General features: G+C 42.4%; 2 pseudogenes; both read right to left on the reverse strand.

The window, feature by feature from the left end:
- Positions 1–5,372: 5,372 nt before the first annotated feature.
- Positions 5,373–6,477, reverse strand: LOC123940870 (annotated as a pseudogene).
- A 14,981-nt stretch (positions 6,478–21,458) lies between these two features.
- LOC123941026 lies at positions 21,459–21,587 on the reverse strand (annotated as a pseudogene).
- Between the last annotated feature and the right edge of the window lie 303 nt (positions 21,588–21,890).

A 21,890-nucleotide genomic window follows, 5' to 3' on the forward strand; every position in this document is an offset into this window, starting at 1 on the left:
GGACAAACTGGGGTGGAGGCACTGATACGAACCAAGGGCAGTTAAAAGGTATTTTAACATTCGTGTATTTTAAAAAGGCAATAAACTTGTGCACCTATGAGTGGGGTCCCTCTGGTTCCCTGAATGGGACCCATGCATGTGAGGGCCCCTAAGCTCGAGTTTTATGGTAAATCTGCCCCTGCACAAGATTCAGATTCATGCTTTCACCCTCATTCTAAATGCCTCTCCTGGGCCATCCGATAACCCCACTGGTGCAGCAAGTCCCAAACTAAATATATGCACTGCCTTCTCCCTCTGCATTGGTGTGGCCTTATCTAGGCCTTCTTTTACCAGGTCCTACTTCTGCTCTCTCTCTGGTCACCCACGCTAGGACTGTGAGAGTTGTCTTTATCTTCTTACTCCTTCAACTTTTTTCTTAAAGATTTTATTTATTTATTTTTGAGAGAGAACATGGGGGGAGGAGGGTAGAGGAAGAAGCAGGACTCCATCCCAGGACCCTGGGATCATGACCAAAGCCGAAGACAGACGCTTAACCAACTGAGCCACCCAGGCGCCCCATAGTCCTTCAACTTTGTCAGTCATGGAGTGCAATCAATCCTCCTTCCCAAATATTTCTAGATAAAATACTTACGTATTTAATATTTATAAGAGATTTAAATAAAAATACAACAAGTATGTATATCTCAAACATGGAAAATTCATTGCCTTCTTTCCAAGCCTGGACAGTCTGTTCTAGTTCCAAGCTTAAAGTCCTTTAGGCCACTGGTTAGGTTCAGGGCATCAAATGTGACAAGCACAGCGCCCCCTCATGGCCCCACCCCTGCAGACTTGGGCAACCATACTTCTCCAAGTGTGGTCTGGGCACCCTTGGGGGCCTACAGAATCAAAACAATTCTGGTAATAATACTATGATGTTATTTGCCTTCATCGCTGTTTTCCTTTCATGAGTGGCGATTCCCAGCTGCTACTGGACACGTGGACCAGTTCCAACAGGCAGGATGTTGGCTCGTATTAAGCCAGACATGAATCATTTTTGGAAAGATGTAAAACAATGCCACACTTCCACTCATTTGTGTTGGGTAAAATTTTGCATTTCATTTTCCACAAAATATAGCTTAAGCTTAACATGTAATTAATTCCTAATACGGTAAACATCAATAAACAAAGTCCCTATGAACAAAAGCTCTTGGGGTCCTCAAAAATTTTTTAAGAATGTAAGGTCCTAGCCTCTGCTTTCGGCTCAGGTCATGATCCCAGGGTTCTGGGATGGAGCCCCACATCGGGCTCTCTGCTCCTCGGAGAGCCTGCTTCCTCCTCTCTCTCCCTGCCTGCCTCTCTTGCCTACTTGTAACCTCTGTCAAATAAATAAATAAAATCTTTTAAAAAAAAAGAATGTAAGGTCCTGAGACCACAACATTGGAGCTCTGCTATTGTACAATCTCATTGCTTGGCAAGCCCCGTATGTTGTGCTAAGCGATAGCCAGCCCCTGCTGAACTTAGCATGATTTGAAATACCTGCCCTGTGTACTCTTCCTTCTGCCTTTCTTTGCCCCTTTCCTCGTCTTCCTCTGCAGCCTCCTCCAGGGCACCTCTCCTAACTTCTCCCTCCTCCAGTGGATTCAGGTATCCCTCCACTTCAGTCTTATTGCAGGATTTTTTTCCCTCCCCCAGTGCCCACGGTTCCTGGTCACATGACTTTTAGGAATGAAGAGGTAGGCCAGATAGAGTGGTGGGGACCAAAACAACTGAGCGATAGCAAAATGACAGTACAAAGCTCCCAAAGAGGGAGGGGACCCGAAAAGGTTGCCACCAGAGTTTCTAAGTCTAGGGGTTCTTATGAGCTTCTTGACAGGCTGTTTTAATCTGATTAACCCCCCCTGTGTGTGTCATCCAATCAGGTTTTTGTCATCCATCTATCAAGGGGAAAGGGTGGAGAGCTCTTTCCCAGGAGGAGCAAAATCCTTTCAAGGGTGGTTTGCTCTTGGGAAGGTTCTGCTTTCCTGTTATCCTTGTCAGTCTCACAGGGCACTGCGCACTCGGCACCGGGTAGTTTTTAGTGGGTCTGACTCCCTCACAAGACTGCGGGATCCTTGATGTGGGCCCAAGTGAGCAGCCCCGTTCTCACCCTGAAGGCTGACACAGTCCTCTCTCAGAATAGGCACTCAAGGAATCTTGGCTGAGCGAATGTTCTTACGTTCTCACAAAGTAAAGCAGTGTTTTTCTTCCTAACGTATAAAATTATGCCTGATACTATTATACTTAGTATATTTGCTTATTTATATCCTTCAGATAAAATCCGTTTTGTTTTCCTGCAGTTTTTTTTTTGTTTTTTTTGTTTTGTTTTTTTTTTACTAACGCATTAAAATTTTATTTGGTTTGGGGCGCCTGGGTGGTTCAGTCGGTTAAGGTCTGCCTTTGGCTCAGGGTCCTGGGATCAAGTCCTGAGGCAAGCTCCCTGCTCATCAGGGAGTCTGCTTCTCCCTCTCTCACTGCTGCTCCCCTGCTTGTGCTCTCTCTCTCTCTCTCTCTCTCTCTGTCAAACAAATAAAATAATAAAATGAAACAAAGCAAAGTAAAATATAAAAAAAAATGTAAAGGCCTAATGGTTAAAAAGAAAACAACAAAAAACAACTTGGTCAGCAAATGAAATCCTGAAGCCTACCTACCGTATAATATTTTTAAATTCAAGGCAACTGCCAGCAGAGGGCACTCTTGAAAGGAGATGGCATTAACCATCCTCCATATTGTTGTGTTTCACCTGGAATTTTGGAAAAAAGATTTCCCAGTAGCTTTCTGTAATGTGTTATATTTATCAAAGATAAATAAAAAGCCATACTATGTTTCATAACAGAATAAATTAAGTTGGATTTTTTTTTAAGTGGAGAGACTTTAAAATCCTCATTAAGTACCTGCTAGAGAACAACTGAATTCTCAAAACAAAGCAAAACAGAAAAAGGACTTTTATTGATCCTTTGTTAGAGTGTGACTCACCTCCCCATCCACCAAAGTGTTTGTTTCTCTTACATGTTTTTATTCAAGGCATGTATTTGTCATCCCCTTGGGAAGAAGCTGACAGAAAAAATGGTGTTCTGCAATTTTGAAGGACCATTTAGTGCAGCAGAGAATATAGGACCCTCATCTTTTGTTCTGCCTGCGGGCAAACCTTAGGCATCCACTTAGGCACCCAGCACTGGGTGGGTCCTTAGATGAGAAGAAACTGCCTTTGAAAACAGTCCATAAGGCAAGCTAGGTGGCCTTCAAAAGCTAAAGCACGTATTCAATTCAAAGAACATTCAACAGTGACATTTGCAGGACTGCCATACTTCTATTTTTTTTACTTTTTTTCTTAATTTTTTAGATACTATTTATTTATTTGACAGACAGAGATCACAAGTAGGCAGAGAGGCAGGCAGAGAGAGGGGGAAGCAGGCTCCCTGCTGAGCAGGGAGTGCTTGATCCTGTGCAGTGCTTGATCCCAGGACCCTGAGATCATGACCTGAGCTGAAGACAGAGGCTTTAACCCACTGAGCCACCCAGATGCCCCAAGATTGCCATACTTTTTTTTTAAATTATTATTTTAAAGATTTTATTTATTTATTTGACAGACAGAGATCACAGGCAAAGAGGCAGGCAGAGAGAGAGGGCGAAGCAGACTCCCTGCTGAGCAGAGAGCCCGATGCTATTCAGGGCTCCATCCTAGGACCCTGAGATCATGACCTGAGCCTAGGGCAGAAGCTTAATCCACTGAGCCACCCAGGCACCCCAACCATACTTTTAAAAAACATAGTATGTTCTGTGGCTAAGGGGGAATAGCTTGTCACTCACTCAGCTCACATGGAACAGAGAAAAGGGCATGAACTAGCAGTTAGTAAACCAGAATTCCATTTCCAGCTCTGCCAGCAAATATCTCAGCAAATATAGGTAAGTCTTTGTTAGTGCCTTGGTTCTACCATGTAAAAGGTTATATTTGTCTAAACATCTTCTTTATTCCACAAAAATACTTGGAGCAACTTATAATTAAACAAAATATATAATGAAATAATGACATAGAAATAGGAGCTCATAGCCAAGGAAAAGAACAAAAATCTGCCAGCTAGCAAAATCAGTTGCTTCGGGGCACCGGGCAGGCTCAATCAGTAGAGCATTTGACTCTTAATCTTGGGGTTGTGAGTTCAAGCCCCACCCTGGGCATAGAGGTTACAGAAAGAAAGAAAGAAAGAAAAGGAGAAAAGAAAAAGAAAAATCAGTTTCTTTGGTTAATTTCTGGTTTGACTCTGAGCACCCTGACAGTTGAGGCAAAAAGTCAAAACCATGGTCAATGATTCAGCCTACTACATAACGAAGCATTTCAGTTTCTCAGGGGTGACGGTCTTTCCCTAGCACTAAATATTAAAGAAAATTCCTACCTGTGCTTTGGATATTGTCTTCAAATATTTTAAAGTGAATATAACAGGAACTTTGATATAACTATTTATTTAATGAATCTCAATGAAAACTGAAAACATGATTTTAAAGCATATCCATACTTTAAATCCGGGGCAGTTATAGTGTTTGCCCTACTGTAGGCCTCCAAAGACTATTTTATAAATAATAAGGTATAGAAGGGTATTTTTTTTTAATTTATTGTTTTTTAAAGATTTTATTTACTTACTTGACAGAGAGAGTGAGAGAGCACAAGCAGGGGGAACAGTAGAGGAGAGCTCCCAAAGAGTAGAGAGCCCAATGCAGGGCTAATGTGGGGCTTGATGTGGGGCTCGATCCCAAATCCCTGGGATCATGACCCCAGTCAAAGGCAGATTCTTAATGACTGAGCCACCCAGGTGCCCCTAGAAGGGTATTTTTAAAAGTTGTTTTAAATTTATCTCTCCAGGCATAGTGATAATAAGGTGATCAGCTTTCTGTTTCTTTCTTTCTTTCTCTCTCTTTCTTTTTTCTTTTTTGAAAAAGTTAAAAATTCCTTAATTTTTCATTTCTGGTGCCACCACTACAATTTACAGGGCAATATACCTGATGTACTGCAAAGACATGGACAAAGACAAAGCTACAGCAGGTAAAAGACCTCAGGAATGTGCATGTAATTGACACTACACCGGTTTTATCAATAGCTGCACTGCTTGCAAAGTATGGCTGTGATGGTCCCACCACGAAGGGGTTCCTGTTCAAACTGCAGTAACTTTTCTGACTATGGATCATCGTTCCTTCTGTGGCAGATTTTTGTTGTTCCTTTAATGCACTCGGGACGACTGTCTCAAAGTGACCTGCAGCTGTCCTGACAACCCCTCGCTTTCTCTCCTGCAAGGAACTGTACGCCTTTTCTTCTGAGTTTCTTCAGAACCTTCTGCTGCCATTTCCACCACCTGACCGCGAGATACCTAACCACCACCGTAGGGACTCCCTGAGCTTCTCCCACCAAAACTGCCCCCCTTCATGGGTCCATAATTTGATTGCTGTTGTCCACTCTAATTTCTGAAATCCTAACAGTTCCCACCACCACCATAGTTAGGTCCAAAATTATCTCCTGTATCGTGACCATCATATCCTCCACCACCGCTACTGCATCCGCCTCCTTGGTGTCCATATCCTGGCCTGCTGCCACCATAGCGTCCTCTACTGCTACAACCAGGACCACCACCATGGTCGTCACCATCACCTCCAGATCCCTTAGATCCCCTCTCATTTCCTCCATATCTGCCGCTCCTGCCTCCACCTCCACCAGCAGAGCCTCCCCTTCCGCCAGTTTCCATCACAACCCATAAGTTGCCAGATCCAGCTCCATGACCTCTTTGTGATCCAGCAGATGGCATTTCTGGTTTAGGAAGGGCCTTTTCCACTTCACAGTTATGCTCTTTAATAGTGTGGTGTTTCTGAACAATAATTTTATCAACTGTATCACGATCATCAAAAGTTACAAAAGCAGGGACACCTGGGTGGCTCAGTCGGTTCATTGTCTGCCTTCACCTCTGGTCATGATCTCAGGGTCCTGGGATCAAGCCCCACATAGGGCTCCCTGCTCCGCGGGGAGTCTGCTTCTTCCTTTTCTCCAGTCATTCCCTCTACTTGTGCTCTTTCTCTCTCTCTCGGACAAATAAAGTCTTTTTTTTTAAAAGCTACAAAAGCAAATCCTCCTTTTTTCCACTATGCCTAACTTCCATAATTTCTATGGTTTCAATTTTGCCATACTTTTTGAGTAGTCTCCCAAATTATAGTCTTCTGTATCTTCTTTAATACCACCGACAGAAATGTTCTTCTCTATGGGAGGGGCATCAGGCTTTACAGAATCCCTCTAGAAACAGCTCTCTTCTAGAAACAGCTCTCTTCTAGAAACAGCTCTCTTCGGTTCCACTACGTACCTACCAACTTTGTGTGGTTTGGCACACATGGCTGCATCTACCGCTTCAACACAGGAGTAAGTCACAAAACCAAAACCGCTGGAAGGTTTTGTTTGGAGGAGGGGTCTCTCATCACTGCACAATCTGTAAGTGTGCCCTGTTTTCCAGAATGTTTTCTTTAACTATCATCTGTCATTTCAAAGCTCAAACCACCAATAAACAGTTTTCTCAACTGCTCTTCAAAGCTTTTCTGCTTTGAATCATGACCCTCCACTTTGGGATTGGACTTGCCTCTTCCAACTCAAGTTCAATATGGGACCGAAAGCCAGGGTTTTTTGTTTTTTTCCTCAATTGGTGCCAAGGGAAAGAACAGGGGTAGTTATAGGTACACAGAAAAAATTATTAAAGGTTATACAAGACACTGTTAACCACTTAGCTCTAGGAAGTAGGAAGAAGGCTCTTAGGGGAAGAAAGATCTTTTTCCATTTTGCTTCTCTCTGAAAATTTTGAGTTTTTCTTAATGACTATGCATTATTTAAAATTTTTAAAAGGTAATTTACTTGTAAATTACACCCTATACAATATACCTTATAAATGACTCCAAACATCTATTTTAATTTTCTTTTAGTTGCTCTTTTGTTCATCTCTTTGCAAGTTATCTGTGGCCAGAAACAGACACTCGTTCAAGCTAGATTAAGTAAAAAGGGAAGTTTATTGTAATGATACAACCAGAAATCTCCTGGATGTCCAAGATCGAAAAATGAAAGAAAGCTTGCTATCAGGGAGCCTAATATAGAAAATTCAAGAACTCAGCTACTTTCTCTGTTTCTTCATATATCTAATATCTGCTTCTTTCTTCTAATCTTCTCCAATGGCCACTTGCTGTCAGTAGACAGACTTTCTTAATTTCTTCAAGAATCCATCATAATTTTGTATGATCAAAACTGACCACTGGGGTGCCTGGGTGGCTCATTTGGTTAGGCATCTGCCTTCGGCTCAGATCATGATTCCACAGTCCTGGGGTTGAGTCCTGCATCTGGCTCCCTGATCAGCAAGGAGTCTGCTTCTCCCTCTGCCTCTCCCCTCCCTGCCTTACTTGTGCTCTCTCTAGCTCTCTCACTCTCAAATAAATAAATAAAATCTTTTCTTTTTTTTTTTAAATGACCACCAATTCTGGATAGAGTTGAAGTATCCACTCCCGAATCTCTAAAAGGTTTTCGTCGCTTTAACCAGAGCTTCCAAACATCAGTCTGCATGTGAATCACACGGGGATCTTGTTAGGCTGCAGATTCTAAGTCAGTAGGTCTAGGTGGGCCCAGAGAAACCCAGGTGATAGCTTGATGCTGCTGGTCCGCGGACCACTCTGTGAGGAGCAAGGCCTTGTGCACATTTTTTGAGAGAAGGGATCTACTAGTGGCTAGCCAGCCAATGATTTGGACAGGGCGCAATCATCAGGGGCCTGGGATAACTGGATGGAATGCTCACTCGGTCGGAGCTGTGGAGGGGAGCGGAGTATGAGAAAGAGAGGAATGGGAGGTAGGCACCTTCAAAACAGGTCATTTATTTGACTCTGGTCTGCATCCAAAGTTGCCATGAACATGATCCAGCTGTATAGGAAACCTTCTCCTCCGGTGGCCAGTACACCACAATCTAAAGAAAGGTCCAAAGTAATTCTGGTTCCATAGAGCTTACCACATCCAGATGATGGACATTCTTCCTTCAGCTTTGTCCTATCTATTCCAGGTGTGGTTCTTGTCATTTTGAGCTGATGAAGGAATCAGTGGTTCTCAAAGTTGAAATTCTGATCCCTGAATCCGGTGTGGGATCTTGAGTGAGCTTCCTAAATGGGTCATTCTGGTGCATTGGCGTACTCCAGTCTGAGAAGACCACTGAGCTGGGAAAATGAAAGTCCTTTCCAGTGGAGTGGAGGATGGGATAGAACAGGATGCGGTTCCTTACATTAAAATGCATACGTAACCATAGGTTACACTGGTGGTTTTCCAACTTCAGCTTGTATTGGAATCATCTGGAAGGCTTGCTAGAACAGAAATCGCTGCACAAATTGCTGGCCTCACTCCCCAGATTTCTGATTCAGTAGGTCTGGGTCTGGGCCCAACAATTCACATTTTTCTAAGGTCCCAGGCGACACTGTTGCTGTTGGCGCTGAGCATGTTGTGAGAGCCTGGCCCGTGTGTGAGTGCTCCTGACGCTCGCCAACCTCGTAGACAGGACCCAGGAAAGAACACATGGAAATATTTATGAAATTACTTAGAGCCATATGAAACCTTTAAAAAATAAATAAATAAATAAAAATGAAGTAGGTGAATTGCTCAGAGAAATGGATAGAACAGGCTTTTTTTTTTTTTTTTTTTAAGATTTTATGTATGTATTTGAGAGAGGGAGAGAGAACAAGAGAGAGCATGACCAGGGGGTGGGCAGGTGGAGAAGGAGAGTCAGACTTCCCGCTGAGCAGGGCAACCCCATGTTGGGCTTGATCCCAGGACTCTGAGATCCTGACCTGAGCCAAAGACAGACGCTCAACCAACTGAGCCACCCAGGTGCCTCCCCACCCAGACTTTTGCTGATGTTTAAGTATCTAAGACACAAAGGCCAACTCACAGATGCATTAGAGTCTCTCTGCAGGGGAGGTATATCAGTAGGGGTCCTGGCAGGAAAGAGGCATGCTTCCGCTGGCTCATTTGAGAGGCCTTTAACAAAGGCGCTCTATGTGAAGAAAGATGTGGGCAGCGATTACAGAAACCACCAACAGACAGTGCACACTTTGGGGCCAGTAGCAACAAGAAGGAGGTAGGAAACCCCATGCTAATATCCAGTGTCCCTTGCTAAGCCATTAGAGAAGAAACCAGGGAAATAAATACCCCCAATTCTTCTGCCCTCCGTTCTGCTGACCTGGAAATGAGGGACCCTGTGTGAGCAGCCCATATTGGCCAAACTCTGTGGGTCCACAGAGAAAGGTGGAGGGTGGATCTGGAAACAGAAGACACTCAGCACACAGAGACCGTAAGCCGGGCCCCACCCCCAGTGCTTTTGTAGCCCGAGACCGAACAGCACAGATAATAAAGGGAGGAAGGGGTTTTTCACGTTTACTTCACACACGCAAATTTTAGCCCTTTGGGCTCTCTGAAATAATTACGCTTTTAAAAAAAATACGAGTGACATTTAATGTAGGATGGCACTTAGCAGAAATCATAGTGTCACTGTTTCTATATCCAGGCCTAGTGGTCATCCTGGCTCAAAATTCACAGGCACAAAAACTAAAACTAAGGGGCACCTGGGTGGCTCAGCGGGTTAAAGCCTCTGCCTTCAGCTCAGATCATGATCCCAGGATCCTGGGATCGAGCCCCGCATCGGGCTCTCTGCTTAGCTGGGAGCCTGCTTCCTCCTCTCTCTTTCTCTCTGCCTGCCACTCTGCCTACTTGTAATCTCTATCTGTCAAATAAATAAATCTAAAAAAAAAAACAAAAAAAAAACACTAAAAATAAACTACTAGCCTTTCCTTTTAAGTATGAGTTTGAGGATCAGATGATTTTTTTCTGCCCACTTTGGAGCACTAATTTTGGCTTATGGTGAGCAGAAAAGGACCTCATAAACTGCAACTCCAATATGCTTAGGGGTGAATACTTCACATAAGTTGTCAGTTTATTGGTCAATCAAAAAAGAGGACTCTGTTTCTCTTCTGTGGCCATTGAGGACTGTCTGTGCAGAAAAGGGATGCACAGATGAGGCGTTCAGCTCAAAATGCCCATTTCCCATGTCATTCATACACACATTCATTCATTCATTTAGTGAATATTGTTGCATCCTTCCTCATTACTCGGCACAGGTGGTCCTTGGGGATCAGTGGTAAGCAGGACCCCCTCCAGGGACCTCAAGAATCCTGTGAGGGAAATGGAAAAATTAGTGGTATTGATCTAATCATAAAAATAACTGACAGCGTTTGGCACCTGGTGGCTCAGTTGGTTAAGTGCCTGACTCTTGGTTTCAGCTCAGGTCATGATCTCTCTTTTTTTTGTGAGGTCGTGAGATAGAGCCCCACGTCAGGCTTCACACTTAGCAGAGAGTCTGCTTGAGATTCTCTCTCTCTCCTTCCCTCCACTGTGTACCCTCTTTCTCTTTCTCAATAAATAAAATCCTTTAAAAAAAAAAGTATCTAACGGTGTTTGTAATAATCCAAGGTTTACCAAAGCATTCTTTTTTATAGATGTTACTGAGTCCTCACTCAACTTGGGATGTCATTTTTATTGTCCTGCTTTTACGGGCAAGTAACCAAGATGCTGATGGGTACCAAGGAATGAGTGGTGGAGACGAAGTAATGAGTGGTGGAGACGGGAATTGAACCCCAAGTCGTAGACATACACCTCTCAGCCAACAATTGCACTGTAACTGCCATCTTTGTTTGAAACCCAGATACGCCCCGAGGGGTGAAATAACTGGTCATTAATTCCAAATTCCAAATCAGCTTTAACCGTGCCAGAACAGAGGCCTTGAGAAAACACAGAAAAGAAAGGAGATACATAATGAAAGTTGGCCTGGAGAGGGGGAAAATAGTGTGAAAACAGAAAATAAGGGTCCCTGACGGACGACACTCCCTGCTTCGCAGCTCCCCTCAGGTCAGCCCCATTCCGGGACTACTGTCTGTGAGATTTGTCTGTAGGGTCGAGTCTTAGCCAGGTCAGTTATAATTAAGCCTGGATAATTTGTTCCAGCTTCGTTGCAAGGGAGTAGGATCCCCAGCCAAAGTGACAGGCAGTGTTCTATCTGCCCTCGCGGTACTTGTTCTTTTCACTGAGGCCACAACAGAAAGCTCTGCGTAGCCAAATTAAAATGCCCTGTTATGGTCCCAATACTGTGTTTTTCTCGGTCTCCAAATGGGCATGACTAATGCGGAGGGTGAAGTAAACAAGAGGGAACACGCTGCGGACTACGGACACTGATGGAGAGGTGCCCTCAGCTTTCGGCTTGCCTTGCCAAGTTAGGCACATCGAAGACGCAGTGAAAATTCAGGATGTCACAAAATCAAAGCACATTATAGAGGAATATGGAGTATATAAAGAATTAATATCACGGTCTGGTTTGATTTTCCAAAACTTAAAGTTGCAGATATATTTTGCTGATGTAAAACAAACAAACAAACAAACCAAAAAAAAAAAAAAAAAAAAAAAGGGGCGCCTGGGTGGCTCAGTGGGTTAAAGCCTCTGCCTTCGGCTCAGGTCATGATCCCAGGGTCCTGGGATCGAGCCCCGCATCAGGCTCTCTGCTCTGCGGGGAGCCTGTTTCCTCCTCTCTCTCTGCCTGCCTCTCTGCCTACTTGTGATCTCTGTCTGTCAAATAAATAAATAAAATCTTTAAAAAAACAAAAAACAAAAAAAACCCAAAACCTCTGAACATACCTTCAAAAATACTACATTCAAACTACACTGATTTATCTTCCATCTACAAACTATTTTCTATGTTACCTAAAGTATTAAGGGCAGAATAGTTATTTTTTGGATCACTGATACATACATCCTGAGGGAAGCACTAAGGATAATAAACAAAATGTACTAAATGCTTACGTATATGACAATCACATCACAAATGTTTTCCCCTAATAATCTGCAATATGTTGTGCTTTCTGGGTGAGGAGATTGAGAGGTTCATCAGTTGGTCTAAGAGCACATAGGTAAAAAGTGGCTGAGATGTGAGATTCCAATTCAGATCAATTTAACTCCGAAGTCTGAGCTCTGTCTGTCATCATGTCACTCTACCCCAGAGGAGGTGAGTCCTCTGACCCTAAGCTCCAACTCTGAGAGCTGCATTGATTGTTTTTGGGCAGTGGGGAAAATCCTGTTAAAACAACTCGTGATGGTAATTTCATGTGTCAGTTTGACTGGGTCACAAAGTGCCCTGATATTTATTAAGCCAAACGTTATTCCGGTCAAACAGCCTTCGGAGCCAGGTGGTGAGGGAGCTTTGGATGAAATTAACATTTGAATTAGTAGCCTGAGTAAAGCAGATTATCTTCTCCATTGTGGGTGGGATTCATTCAACCAACTGAAGACTAAAATAAATAGAATAAATTCGGCCCCTTCAGTTAGTAAGAAGGAACTACCCTCATCTTCAAGCCCGGACGTCTGTTTTCTCTGCCTTTGAACTTGGACTGAAAGTACCAGCAGCTTGCCTCCGTCTCAGACTGCTGACTGCTGACTCAGATGCTGCGAGTTCTCAGCCTCCACATCTGTGTGAGCCGTGAGCCAATTTCTTAAAATGGATCCATCTATATGTCTGTGTATCTCCTACTGGCCTTCTTCTTAGAGAACACAGACTAATACACAGTTCTTCCCAGCAAGTAATCTGAGATCAGCCAGTTGTTACTTGTTTCATCTGGTTGATCTCCAGGCCACTGACCCGCTCATCTCCGATAATACCCTGGAAATTCCCACTACACTTCCCTATTGGCGAAATTCACACCCACTTAACCTTGGTGTTACTGAGAACTTCTGGAGATAATATGGTGGCTCATGATCCCAAGACAGCTGAAGCCTTCTATTTTCTTTTTTAATTCAAAACTTTTAAAAACATCAAATTTATTTTTTAAAAGCACAGATTCTTTGGCTCAAAATACAAATGTATTTTTATATTTTTTACTGTGCACATTTGGTTCAATATTTATTAACAGATAAGATATACTGTATAAAGTATTTCAAGTATATCCTGAGCCATATGAAACTCATAGGTCAGAAAGGGAGACATTAAAAAATTTAAATGCATAAAAATTGAAATGCATTATTCACCTAATTTCTAGGACCACATTTTGTATTAGATCACATAATTGTGCCACATCTAAGAGGGTTTTTCTATCAGTGTGATTCATATTGAGAAGTCTGTTCAACAAATCAATTGAAAATGACGTTGCCCTGGGCAGGAGCATCCTGACCCACCTGGGGAAAGGTTGGCTTCAGATCTGCTGCCGAGGGGCTCTGACCGCAGCCCTCTGTCTGATCTGCTTGACATTCAGGGAATTTTCTGAGTGCCCCATCTCTGTGGCCTGTAGGAGTTAATGTGCCCGCAAAGGAGAACAAATTCATTTCCAGTATATTAATGAGGTCAGATCCAAGGACAACTGAGCAAGAATCCTATTTTTAAAACCTCAAAAAAAATTTCATGAATGAAATGCAACTAGAATCTGCAAGTCCCTCACTACATTCAAAGACCCCAGCAAAGGGAGGTGTTTTTGTGTGTTATGACTTGTACCCCCAATCTTGTCTCGTGAAGCACATATTAAAATGTGTGCCTCTTTGCCTGCTAAATGGTCAACTCTTTTACCCATCCATTCAGAGCATCTTCCTTTTTGAGCCATGATGCTGGGTACTATAAGTCTTTTAAGATAAATATGGAAGTGGAGGGGGGAAAAGAATTACTCCAACCACGGAATGCAGAACCGCTTTAGAAGTGCTGAGTAAGAGGAAAAACAAAAGGTTACCAGGATTCAAAGAGGCTAAAATTAAACAGAATACTGAATGAAGAAATTTAGGGAATATTTGACGAAGGAAGAGAGTGTGATTTTAGCTTTGAAGGATGGCAGGCAGGCACTGGCAAACAGCCACCACGAGCGAGCCCAGGGGGTAAGTGGGGAAGTTCACCGATCAGCAGTTTGGTTGATGGGAAGAGTGTGGGAGAGTGCAGGGGGGTGATGGACCCAGCTCAGATCAAAGGAGAAATCAGAGAAGCCTAAAAGAATCAAAGGTTAAACTCAGCCCCAAGGAAATCCCCCTATGTGTGCTCTGGCGGTTGTGATGTGATGGAACAGGAGTCAGAAGACCTGCTCCAATCTGGGCTCTTGTGTTTTGGGGGTTCATTTGGCCTCTTTGGACCTCAGGGTATGTCTGCTTCTATAAAACAGTGGTACTACTCTGCTTACATCTTGGAGTCGTTATGAGGATTACATCATGCCGATAACTGCTGACGTCCAGTGTGGATTGGTAGAGTTGGTTAGACTATGGTTAAGTTGGTTAAGGCTATGCTATTCAACTTTTGAGAGCTCAGCACACTAAATAATTTTTATAGTGAAATATCCTTCAAAATTTTCTGCAAACAGGGCTCCTGGGTGGCTCAGTCCGTTAAGTGTCTGCCTTCGGCTCAGGTCATGATCCCAGAGTCCTGGGATGGAGTCTGGCATCCGGCTCCCTGCTCTGCAGGGAAGTGTGCTTCTCCCTCTGCCTCTCTCTCTCTCTCTTTCTCTCTCTGTCTTTCATGAACAAATAAATAAATTAAAATCTTAAAAAAAATTTTCTGCAAACAGTACTACTAGACTAACAGAGATATAGAGCAAAAACGATTTAATCATATGTCCTAGCAGTGACAGTAATAAAAAGTGCTTATATTTTTTTACAACGCCCTTTTGATATGGCTGCTATTATCACCCTCAAATCAGAAGAAACACACTTAGAGTAGGTTAAGTCGGTTGCCTGTAGTCATGAACTGGATGATGGTACAGCTGAGTCTGCCCACTCAGGCAGTCAGACATGAACCTACAGGCTTCACACCAGGCTGTACTGCTATCAGATGAAGCAAGAAAGACACAACCTTGCATATGGCTTTAATAAAAGAAAAAATAGGGGCGCCTGGGTGACTCAGATGGTTAAGCATCTGCCTTCGGCTCAGGCCATGATTCTGGGGTCCTGGGATTGAGCGCCACGTCAGGCTCCCTGTTTAGTGGGGAGTCTGCTTCTCCTTCTCCCTCTGTTCCTCCTCCTGCTCATGTTCTCTTTCAAATAAATAAATAAAATATTTTTTAAAAAAGAAAAGAAAAAATATGAGCCTTCAGTGTCTATTATCCAGAAAAGTATTAGCCCAAAGAGAGATAATTTTTAATTTTCTTTTATTAAAAAAATACCCAAGAGAAAAGCTATTAAATGTTAATGTTATAACTCAATGAATTGAAATTAAATAAGATACTACTTTTAGTTGACATTTTAGCACATATTTTAAATATTATTTGCGTATTTTTTATCTGATTATAAATTAGGGGAGACTAATCATAGAAAACTGAAAAAATATTGAAAAGTATAAAGGAGAAAATAAAAACAACCAACAATCCCATATTAACATCTTATTAAATATCTTTCCAGTCTTTTTTTTTTTTTTAAGATTTATTTACTTGAGAGAGAGAAAGAGAAAGGGGGGGAGGTGCGGGGCGGGGGGGAGAGAATCTCAAGCAGACTCCGTGCTGACCTTGGAGCCTGGCTCAGGGCTCCATCACATGAACCTGAGCTGAAGCCAAGAGTCAGATGCTTAATCAACTGAGTCATCCAGGCATCCCCATTCATTCTTTTTTTTTTTTTTACAAGTTAATATTTTTAGGGTTTTCTAGTGAAATATGCTACATTGTTAAGATTTTAAAATGTTTGCGTTTGGAGGTTTAGGTTTCTTAGCAACAGAATTTTCACTCACTGCTAGCTTTTTTCCTATATTATATACAGTTAAATATTACATGTATAGTAATGTATAAATTATACATGAATAATATATATATACATGCATAGCTCACTTAAGTTTTACATATACCCCTGTATAACACCACCCATATCAAAATAAAACATTTACAGTACCCCAGAAGGTTCACTTGTGTTACCTTCCTCTGAATACTGTGCCCTACCCAGGATGAGTATTGTCCTTATCTCTATCACCATTGATTGGTTTCATCTGTTTTTGAACTTTGTATAAATCATACATTATGATTTACCACATTAGTACATAGCTCAGCAGTTCCTTTTCATTTCTATGTAGTATTCCAAAAGAAGTGACAAGTGATTGTTTTCATCCATTCTACTGTACTGAGTTCTTTCCAGTTTGAGGCTATTTATAGAGAAGGTATAAACATTCTCCTACCTGTCTTCCTGGTAAACATAGCGCTTGTCTCTGTCAGGCATATACTCAAAAGTAGAATTGCTGGGTCAGAGAGTATACATGTGCTCAGCTTCAGTAGATATGGTCAAGCCATATTCTAAAGAGGCCATGCAATTTATACTCTTTTTTTATTTTTTTTTTATTTTTTATTTTTTAAAGATTTTATTTATTTATTTGACAGCGAGAGAGAGATCACAAGTAGGCAGAGGGAGAGAGAGAGGGAAGCAGGCTCCCTGCCGAGCAGAGATCCCGATATGGGACTCGATCCCAGGACTCTGAGATCATGACCCGAGCCAAAGGCAGCGGCTCAACCCACTGAGCCACCCAGGCGCCCCTATACTCTTTTTTTAAAAATATTTTTATTTGTTTATTTGAGAGAGAGAAAGTGTGAGCGAACACAAGCAGGGGGAACAGCAGAAGCAGAGGGAGAAGCAGGCTTCCCAGGGAGCAGGGAACTTGATGCGGAGTTTGATCCCAGGACTCTGGATTATGACCTGAGCCAAAGGCAGATGCTTAACCAACTGAGCCACCCAGGCACACTGTCTCTTAGTTATTTGGATACACTCTTTAGTGAAATGCCTTTTAACACCTGCTCATTTTTTTTAACACTTGCTCATTTTTGAAAATTAGGTTTTAAACCTGGATACAAGTCCTTCTTTGAATATATGCATTATGAACATCTTCTCCCAATCTTTCATTCTGTTAGTCATTCTTTTGATTGAATTACCAGCTTTTTATAGGACAAAAATAAACTATAGTCTTTACTGGTAGAAACAATAAATACAGTAAGGTATCACTTTTTAGTTTTGTTTGACATTAAGCTGCTGATAGTTTGGTTTTTTTTTTTAAGATTTTATTTATTTATTTGAGAGAGAGAATGACAGAGAGAGAGCACAAGAAGAGGGAGGGTCAGAGGGAGAAGCAGACTCCCAGCCAAGCAGGGAACCCAATGTGGGACTCGATCCTGGGACTCCAGGATCATGACCTGAGCTGAAGGCAGTCGCCCAATCAACTGAGCCACCCAGGCACCCTGTTGATAGTTTTTAATAATAATAGTTTTTAAAATCATTTGCCAAAGTTAACATTCCTTAACTCAAACTGGGAACTGACAAGCAAATGCTATTCCTTTATATGACAGTAAATACATGTTAACCTAGTGCATTATGGTTGAATCAACAAACACAGAAAAGAATTCCCATTGGAAAAAGCATTATCAGGCACTCAGCTGGGTTTTCATCACCCCAATTCCTCTAAGACATGGTTTGATAGGAAGGAAGTTTGTCATTACATGAAAGTATTCATTGATGAACCGAATACTTATGAAGTTGTTCCCCTTTTGCACAACTTTCCCAGCTTGGCTTGAATGACTATTCCTGATTAACCAGTAAACATTTTTTCAAGCTGTCTCTTACTGATGGTAGAATATTATAAACATCTGATAACACAAAGCAACTACGTGGCAGAGTGATGGTGCAATTCTTGCAAAAGATGTAGAATTTCATGAAATTAATGAAAATGATGTTGGCGAACTGCTCCAGACTCATGTCTAGTCATGTGTCAAGAGTATCAAGAGACTAAGTAAAAACCAAAGAAGTAAAAATACACAAAGAATCAGGGAACGTTACCTAACAAAGAGGAAATGGGTAAAGATGATAACGCAATAAATGTTTCCAAAATGTACTGGCCTAAATATCAAAGAATTTTCCAAATGCTTCTAGAAGGTGGATTTTTTAAAAAACTTACTTATTCGCTTATTGATAAAAAATGACCCTCCTTCAATGGTGTTGCACAGGGTAATATGAACTAAAGGGTGTTGCGTTGTGCCATCCTACAGTCTTGTCCGAGAAAATATATGTCTTTTCCACATGGAATCAGCTCCCCCACATTCTCTGGACTGGAAATTAGTGCATCATTGCCACTAATTATAATGATTCTGTTAACTTTATGATAATTATTTTCATTATTTACCTTGAAATTTGCACCTTATTATAATAATAAGAGGATTATTCACTTCGGCTCTTTGCTGATTCCACTTAGGCTAAAATAACGAGTGCTTCTTACACTCTGGCCGCTGTGAAGAACTTCAGAGACATAATGCATTTCTTGCCTCACACCGTTCCTCGTTTTGCTGATAATGTAATTAATAGAAGCGCAGAGCCGATGGTGACCTGCCAATACCACAGCAACAGTATTTGCAGACTTCAGTCTATTCGTTTTAGATCAGAATGCCTCCCAGGACCTCAAAAGTGGAAACAGAAACCTAGGGTGATTCGTTTTACTCTCCAGTCCTCAGTCCTTGGAATGAGAAAACGACGTTTGCATGCATTCTTACTCTTCTTAGGCAGGCACTAATGCAAGTACTTCATGTTTGCGTAAGCAAAGCACCTCCACACCTCATTTGGTCTCTATTACCACCTGGAGGTGATGGAGACGTGGGCAAGACGGAGTCTCAGGCTCAGAAAGCTGAATCATCCGAGGACCCACGGCTCCACAACAGCAGCGCTCTGGCTCGAACTAACTCCCTCATACTATATAGCTCATGCTCCTTTCTCTTTCTCACTCTGTCTCCTGGCATGAAAGGAGGGCAAGAGAAGTTAGAAGAGACATTTATGGACAAAGTGAATGTCTACATAACACCTCCACCGAATACATGGCCCTTGTATGGTGACACTTTCCAGGAGAACAACTTTGGCTTCTCCTTCCAGAGTCAGCGGCTCACACTAGCAAGAGGGAGGCTTTAAGATCACAATTCTCCTTACTTTGGGGCTTGAAGAAGTTTCTGGCTTTTGACTTCTACTGCAGTGAGAAAACCAGCAAAAAGATCCCTCACGTGTTTCTGTCCCATCTAGTGCGCTTTTCAGGGGAACCAACGGGGTCATTACCCAACACATATCCTGTGAAAATTCACAGTCCCTGGGTTGTTTTCTTTCAAATGACATTGTCTGTTTTACCTTCTATTTTTTTTTTTAAGATTTTATCCATTTATTTGACAAAGATCACAAGTAGGCAGAAAGGCAGGCAGAGAGAGTGGGAGAGGCAGGCTCCTCGCTGAGCAGAGAGCCAGATGCGGGTCTCGATCCCAGGACCCTGAGATCCCATGACCTGAGCTGAAGGCAGAGGCTTTAACCCACTGAGCCACCCAGGTGCCCCTACTTTCTATTCTTGAATCAACTGCTCAATTGTCCATGCCAGGGGAAGGTGGAGACCACAGGAGCAACACAGCCAGTAACTTGTAAACTCATTTCTCATAGAACTCTAGGCTCTTTAAGTTGATAAGATTTATTCTGATAAGCCCTGAAATTGATTAGACTTATCAAAGCACACTCCCTTCTCCTCCTAATAATTTGTAATTACAAAAAGAGTGACAGGGTCAAATTTTGGACCCAACAATAGGGTGGGGGGAAGCACCAAAACTTTTGGTCTTGGGGTGCCTGGGTGGTTCAGTCGGCTGAGCATCTGACCCTTGATTTTAACCCAGGTCATGATCTCGTGGGTCCCGCTCAGCTCCAAGCTCTGCAGGCAGTCTGCTCCTCCCCACCCCAGCCCCCACTCCCTCCTTCCCCTGCACTTACTCTCCTGCCCCAAATAAATAAATAAAATGTTTTTAAAAGACTTTATTTATTTATTTGACAGAGAGAGAGAGGGAATACAAGGGGAGCGGGAGAGGGAGAAGGAGCTGAGTGGGGCTCGATACCATGACCCTGGGATTGTGGGACCCTGAGCCAAAGGCAGACACTTAATGACTGAGCCACCAAGGCACCCAATAAATAAAAATCTTAAAAAAAGAAAAACCTTTGATCTCACAGAGCCTATGAAGGTAAGCTGCAAATTGAAATAAAAACAAACAACTTCATGGGGCACCTGGGTGGCTCAGTGGGTTAAAGCCTCTGCCTTCAGCTCAGGTCATGATCCCAGGGTCCTGGGATAGAGCCCCACATCGGGCTCTCTTCTCTGCAGGGAGTCGGCTTCCCTCTCTCTCTGCCTGCCTCTCTGCCTACTTGTGATCTCTCTGTCAAATAATAAATAAAATCTTTAAAAACAAACAAACTACTTCAAATACACATTCTGAGCTCATCTACATCCAAAGACAGTTTTAAAAAACTATCATTATCATTCCTTTTCCCTTATGTTTATTAGGATTTCTTAATCTTATTTTTTAGATTAATAAAGCCTTTGTTCAGTTTCTTAGTTAAATATGAATGTCCACCCTTACCTTGGATTCAGTTCAAAACTTATCGAAAACACCCCACCCAGTACTTGGGAAATTCCAGATGAATTTCCTGCCAGTTGCTGTTGATCAGTTAAGCACTGGTTTGGTCACTTGAGGGAGCAGTTTCTAGTTGACTGAACCAGATTGGTTGGGTTTAAAAGCCTTTCATCCGCCTGGAGGGGCACACCCTTCCTCTTTACCATTGGAATCAAGTGTGAAGGGAGGCTACTGTTCTCATAGATGAGAAGAGCGAGTTGGAAAAGACATTTCTGCAGCTTTAAGGATACAGGCATGCAGGCTAGTATATATTAATCTTATATGTGTGAATATATATTATGTGTGTGTATCTTTGTAGCTAGCTGTTCAAGTAATAATTCCTTATCTCCAGAGAACCCAAAGTGTAAGACTTTCCTGTCTGCATTGACATTGGAGAGGAGGGAAGGCAGGAACGAGGAAAGGTGGGAAGGAGGAAGAAACAGCAGCTGAGTTCCCTCAGAGGTCACTCAGTGAATTTCGTCCAGTGGACAGGAATGCCTGCTTGTTGGACTTTGACTTGTGTAGCAAAATCTACGAACAAAACCTCCATACGCACAGGCCTTGACGGCCTTAAGTCACTTAGAATAGATTTGTGGGAAGTTCTGGAGCCTCCTCAAGTTTAAGGAGAAATAAATTCTTCCTTGGTCTTTGTTTTGTTCTTGGATTGTTCTAAACAAATCCGTCGTGATAATCATATGCCCAGGGGTATGTGGATAAAGTTTTCTCAGAGCTCTAGAATCTTCCTATCACATCACACAACAAAACACACACATTATGGCTCAGAACCATGCCCCTGGGAAGCTCAGTGTCCCTGGGCAGGAAAGGAAATGGAACAACTCTGTCTGGCCTCTGTGGCACCCCAACTAAGAAAGGTGAGACTTTCAGGAAAGTTCACCAATAGAGGCCTTGGAGGTCCCAGGTTTAAGAAAATTTACTGGGGGGGGGGGGGCGGTATATCAGGCTGGCTCAGTCACTACAGTATGTAACTCTTGATTACTTAATCAATTAATTAATTGATTACTTGATTAATTAATTAACTTAATTAGCAATAATCGCGCCTCGGATAAACCTCATTGGCTATGATACTGCCACTGTGCAAAGCTTAGAGATCACTTAAAAAAGAAAAGAAAATCTACTGGGATACTTAGTGGACAGTCCTGACGTTTGCTTTTCTGTTGTATTTCAGTATTAGATCTTCAGAACTTCTGTCAGTCCCCAGGTAGCTGGTGCTGCTTAGTGTAAATCTAGTCTGATCTCTTATGGCATCAAATCTGTGAGTCTGAAAGCTCTGCTCCTTACCAGACGTGAGGAAGAGAGTGGCAGCTGGAACCAGGAGAAGCACTCACTAACCCTTCCCTCATCCTACCCAGCGAATAGGCAGAAAGTTGGCTTCTTTTAATTCAATG

Source organism: Meles meles, chromosome 4 (assembly GCF_922984935.1).
Source record: "Meles meles chromosome 4, mMelMel3.1 paternal haplotype, whole genome shotgun sequence".
NCBI classification, from domain to species: Eukaryota; Metazoa; Chordata; class Mammalia; order Carnivora; family Mustelidae; genus Meles; species Meles meles.